Source organism: Opisthorchis viverrini (assembly GCF_000715545.1).
Source record: "Opisthorchis viverrini unplaced genomic scaffold opera_v5_209, whole genome shotgun sequence".
In the NCBI taxonomy this organism is placed as follows: domain Eukaryota; kingdom Metazoa; phylum Platyhelminthes; class Trematoda; order Opisthorchiida; family Opisthorchiidae; genus Opisthorchis; species Opisthorchis viverrini.
The window spans coordinates 758,256-764,876 of record NW_008751867.1 but is presented as its reverse complement, the minus strand read 5'-3'; positions in this window follow the sequence as shown (position 1 = coordinate 764,876).

Below are 6,621 nucleotides of genomic sequence, written 5' to 3'. Positions count from 1 at the left end.
TGCATCCAAGCTACTGCGTTCAATGTATAGCTCCTTTTCTAACCCCCACTTAACAGTCCACGGACAGTGCTGCATTTATGCACCAATTTATCAGCTTCCACCTCCAGTGCACAGCTACCTCTCAACTTCCCCAACTCATCGGTGAACGAGACTTTTGTAGGTACAACCACTATACGACAAGTACGCGGTTCTCGCAGTTGACAGTGATGATGACTGTCCTTTGGGCACTATGTTTTTTGACAACCACAGGAGTGGCGTGCCATGTCTAGTTAGTAAGCTGACTACATTTTCTAGGTTTTTTGCGGACTGGAGACTGGTCCAATGCTTTTCCAGTGGAGGATACTGGAAATTTATTCTCACGGGAGCATATTCCAATCACTCTTAGCCACGATGGGTTTGAAGGCTTTGTCATCTTTGTTTATCGTCGAGGTCTTTTGATGTTCAGGGGGTGACATTAAGAGCAACCCGGATAATAATAATAATGTTTATTCCCAACTTGTGGGTGGCACACCATCTGGCATGATCAGTGAGGATGGAGTATGACTGGGGGTTTGTGGGTGTGCCGATTGCACAAAAAGAGGACAATGTCATAAACAGTGGGAGACATCCGATGATATAGTAGCAGTAGGTTATTTCGCAACTTGTTGGAAACAATGGGCATGAGGTCCGACTAGTTCAAAGACAGCCAGGTGGCCTGAACTAAAATTGAAAACACTTGCCGGCCATGAGTGATCTTGGGCTGTTAGGTAAATGGCCGGAGTCACAACGAGCAAAAGTGGAGATGGAGATGGGATAATTTAAATTGGGAGCACATGGCAAGTTTTGTATAAAAAATGTGGTTTTATCTGAAAGTAAGTAGACTCACAGGTTGCACTGTTGTAGGGAAGTCAGGTGAAGGGAATAGGTTGGATGGGGCAATTTGCTAATACATAGGGCGACCCGAACTCCGTATCTTCCAGAGTGGGTCCAAGTACTTCAAGAAGGCCGTACGATACATGCAGAACTGCAACGTGTGGTGGCTATTGCGAGTCACATTCAATTTAACTTCGTGAATCGAAACAACAGTCCGTGTGCACTGTGTGGTCAATCATGTAACCGGCTACTTATTGGCACCGCGGTACATGGGACCCCAGTTTAAGATTTGCTTCATTAATAGCGCCTCTGGATATTGACTCATTGGCGCGTGCTATGGATCCGCGTGTAAGAAGAACGGATGAATCAAATTTGAGGCAGGACACTTAAAATTGCTCATCCCGTGGTGAACCACACCCACGACACTGGTGCCGCATTTAAAACGCCGTCAAAACAGGAGACATACAAAACCATAAGTCATTCTTCAGCCTAATGGTGCACGGACAGATCACAACAACATCTGAATGAACTTCAGAAACTCGAGTTCACTAGTTTTGGCGGTAAGCAACCATCCAGTCTATGCGTGCAGGCCAAGAAAAGGGACACTCGATGAAATTTATTCCCAGTCCCGGTAATATGGGCTCAGCCGTCCGTCACAAAATATTGGCTGCTATCTGCACCGGTGCGAAGATGTACCGGGTCCACTAAGCAATCTATACCCTTGAATACAGGGGACAGAATTTCAATCGGTTAATAACCAGAACAGAACCGCGTAGTGCGGCACTTCCAGGTATCAGACTGTGGTCCATCCATCTTAGGATTTTCCGCGCTACAAGTTCCACACGCACATATATGTGGCAGATAAACTGATTCTCTTTTTTATCCTGCTTCGTTTGGGCGTTTAGACATCCAATCTCCGTGAATTGGCCTTACGGCAAATCTTATTCGATTAAAACACTGCGTGCTCTCCTAGGGAATACGCGAAAGTATTAAGCTTGCTTAGGACAAATTAGATCACGACGAAAAGTTGATTCCCGTAGAATAATCTTTCTAGGCAACTCCCCATAGACGTAGAATAATAGGCAGCCTAAGCTCGTATCAAAGAAAACACGTTACGCAAGGACCGGGCCCATTAGCTGCACAATGCGGTCAGCTACAAAATTTCTTGGGTGAAATAAAACGTTTTGCACCGAAAGTGGCGTTTTGCTGCATATGTTCTCAAACCAAAAAAACATTTTATTCTACGTTCGTATTCTAGTGGCTCACTGAATTTCATTTTACGCCGAAGCAATCATACATCTGGCGAAAAAAGTCTGGTGGGATAATTTCCCAGCATCGCGGAAGCCACGCGATGCCGAGGTGGGGCTCAAAGGTCTTGAATAGTACTCTGAACGCTGTTTCTCTCCGCTTATGTATGCCAGGCACACATCGAAGCTTTCAAAAAGTTAATTCCATTGTGCGAATACTGGGCGCCCAAGGACCTGAGGATGCACGGAATAGCTCGAAATCGACGTAATTTTTAAACTAAACTGATCCCATGGATGTATGCTAGGAACAACCCTCCATTTGGTTACCACTATAAGTTTTTCTTTAGGTTTACGTAGTTTTTCCTGAAGGCCGTTTGTTTTACTGATGTCCCCCGCCATTTTTCAAAAAGTTGTGAATCATAACACGAGAGGAGTTCACAGCATTGTTATGCACCTGAACCAAATGTTATTTACTGGTTACGTCGCAATTCACGCAATACAGTATTACTGACTCTCCATTTGAGTAGATTTATCCCTGAGTATTGTTTAGTCCTTTCAAATCAAGCGGGCATCGCTACCGTAATGGTGCAAAATGAGCGTCCAGAAATTTTTGTTTCCTAGAGAATCCTCAAAACCTAAACTTTGTTATCATCAGCTGTGTACTGATCAATCAAATATTTTCGGAAATATCTGTGTTTGGCTTTGGTTAAATACATCAAACGAGCATGAAGTCTTGACCTCAGTTTATCATTCACACAAAACATTCATTGAAGCATCCGGATCGTGGGCTTCACCGCAGACCTGCAAGCCACATTTCACCTGCTGATCTTGTTTCAAAATGCCGCGATATGAACCTTTCGACCATTAATTTGGACCGCATACCAATACATCCATTGCCAGTAGTATAGTACGATTATACCGGCTTAAATGGACGCCGGGATGACAATGTTCAACGCCGACCTCAACTCCGGGTGAGGAACGCTTTCATTCATGCATGACGTTTTATTATGCTTCGGTGAGTTGACTTTGATTCCACTCTGACTACGCTCCGCGGTTTCGCCCGATCTGGACATGCAGGGGTGGACAGAATGAAGTCGTCGGCCAGAATCATCTGTTGGCAGCTGTGGCTATCGAAGGTGCCGCTTCAATTTTGAAGGGAAGTTCTCAAAATGGCAAAGTTCACAGATGTCACATACGTCACGGACGCCTCAATTTCGGCGAGGATTTGATGAACAGGATGAGCACCATAGACCGTAGATGTATGATCATTAGGCTATAGAATTCGTTTGGTGCCATCTACCATACCAACTGAAGGAATTACGAGGGTTGAGGCAGTTCTAGGTTGTTGGGTGTTTACATGTATGTTCAAATGTTAGGGTTTGTGCTGCTCACCGGCACCTCGTTATGGTTAAGTCGAATGAGACAGGATAACGCTCAGCTTTTGCATTATTATCATGGCGATGGATCATGGAATCACCCATCCCACTGGCGTTTCCTAGCTTGTCCGTAATAGTCATCATTATCGACAGCATAAACTCGGCCTTCCACATCGTTGTCGACGGCATAATATCGACATTCAACACTGATGTCTCGCTGCCATAAAACCGTGATTAATTTCAAAGCCTCACTATGTCAAAAAGAATATAACCGTTTGAGAAAGTGACTTAGTGCCTGCTTATCACTATCCTCCCGAAATGCCTACACTTCCATGCACTCTTTTAGAAAATCTGGAGAAACTGACAACAAGAACTCCACTGCTGCCGGTTTAGCAGCCATACGTCGGAGCTTCTTGTCCCAACCCCAAAGGGGAGTACGCACTCTCCGGGAGTACGCCCTCTCCGTCCTGGAAGGCGATTCGCACCGACAGTACCCAAACATTTTCTAATGTCTTTCATGCCCCTCTGACAGGTAAAATGTTGATTACCTCTCTGCTTGCTGCGGGAGACAACCCTCTTTGAGCGAGCGATGATCCGTCCGCGCAACACATGACCTATTCAGCACTGGTTTTGGTGCTAATTGCAGTTTCATTAGCCTACATTGCATAACCGAACACTCGTTCTCTAATTTCAATGGTGAGAATTAATCGACTCCAGCCTTTACGAGCTATGAATGTGAGAAGACGGTGTTCACTGACGTGAAGACGTTTCGGTTACACTGCCTACGTCCCACAGCCATGTAAATAAACAGCCCGCACTGCAGCCTGACACGCACGTACTTGGATATGCTGATTTACCCCGTTCAGTTCGGACTACGTAGTCAAGGAAAGGTTCAACAATTTGCACAAGTCTCCTTCCTTCAAGGATCCACCTGGAAATCACCGGTTTCCCGATGGCCGGCCACAGTGGTCATGGGTCCGCAAACGTAAAATATTGACTCACTCTGAGCGCCACTTTGATATCGTTTCCTTCAATTTATGGTCTTTGTTTTGTCCAAGAACAGTTTTGAATTGCTGATCAAGTGCTGTGAATCAATGGTAAGACGTTTCATATTTCTATCGAAAAGCTCACTGTATTGATTCTTCTAGTCTTATTTTGTATAGCGCGTTTGAACGTTTTTTTGTTTTGTTTTGCGTGTATAACACATGTCTTGTTTTTATCCTGATCGTAAGTCGTTTCCCTTGTCATCTGATGTGTTGTTTAAATCAACACGAAAAATGAGATACTGGAAGAAGATATCACAATATAAATGGAGAGTTTAGACATTGTAAAGGGGGAATTGGCGTCTCCAAATAAGATACTGTTTGACTATGAATCCTCTGCCGACAAGAGGGCGATTGCATGCGACTGTGAATATGATATGAGTTTCAGTCGACAGTCCAGAAGTCGGTAGTACAGAAGTCAGTCCACAGGATGAAGAAAAATGCTGCCACCGGCACTTGAGCCGCGGAGCACGAAATGGTTTATGTGCGTTCTGGCAACCACCACACAAAAAATATATATGAATACGGATCTTGCTGTATTATGGTTAACAAAATCTATACTGTAAGGCATTGCCTATGCAAGCCATGCAGTGAAGTATACGCCGGCTGTTTGCAAAGACCTATGAATCAAAATACATGGACGATATATAATACATACGTTTCCCTGGTATCTCTTCGTCGCAGCCAGACACGACTCATGCAGCCCGCACCTGTGCTGGCAGCTTGTTAATGAATAAAAGTTTCAATTGATACCACTCTCCTATTATTCACCTGAACAGGCCGAACCATTTGCGCATGGAGGCAAACTGTCCGCTTTCCGCGAAGGCGGATATCCATTACCCATACTACCCATGATCAAGAAGGCATACAGCTTATTTCTGAAAGTCAGATAATAAGTGGTACGAAAAACGTACCAAGAACGGTTTGTCACGTGCGTTCCACCGACATTCACTACATCTGGAAGGCATTAAAATAACGCTATCTGCTGTCGTTTGACCGCAGAACAAGCACGCGCTCGGTCTCCCGAAGTTTTACCAGGAACGATGGAACCCCATTCATCGCAATAAAACTCAGCCATGCGGCAACCACTAAATAGATCTGGTCGACAATTCGGGCGGCATTGGTATACATCCAGAATAGTAAGGATCTTGCGGAATTCATCGACCAGAATCTACCGCACTTTACAGGAGGGCGTTCCACGCTTTAGCAGCGCCATGTAGGTGCCCACTTCGTCTGTGGTTAGCCGTCAATTTCCTTGAAACAGATCATACAAATGATCACAAACCTTATGGTTGTTTTCAAGATTATAGGAGTTGACTGCGAGATGGTTCTCCTGCCTACTAAACATAACCTCACTCGAAGGCTGGTGAATCGCCTGCCGTTTTTTTAATAAAAATCATACAGGCCTTATTAGCTTCTTCGGATTCCCCGACCTCACGTGGGTCGTGAAGGTACTTTTGTGGTACACCCATTCGTAACGCAAGACAGCGTTGGTGCTTTGATTACTAGCTGAAAGCACAAATACCGCATCAAGTGCCGTAAAGAATGAAAAGGATACAGCCCTAAATTTGTCAACAAACGCTTGTGAAGCCACCACCGAAGCCATAGCACAGCATGTATAAAGTCGAATGTGCAACAAAAATTTCGAAGAGAGATTAATTAAAACAAATCGCAAAAAAGTGGCGACAGAATGAGCACATATGCAATAAAACACAACATTTTAGCGTGAAAACTTTCATTTCGCCCACAAAGGTTTTGAAGATAAATGCATTGTGCATCCAAGGTGCTACATGGAGCCCTAGCGCAACAATTTCAAAGTGAAATACGCGCCAAAAATTTTGAAAGATGATTAATTCTTCAACCGCAAAAATGACGGTGGATTAGAGTGATTTTAGTACGAACACAAATGCAGCAAAATCTAACATTTTGGCGTAAAAAGTTTTATTCCACCCGCCACCGAAGGCGTGGTGGAATCAGATACTTTTTCGCTTAAGGCAAACTTACGCGCCCTCTTAGATACGACGTGTGAAGGTAACGGTCGATCAGACCGGGATATTACTCATTCCAGGGTATTTTTACGTTTTCACGTATTCACAGATTTAC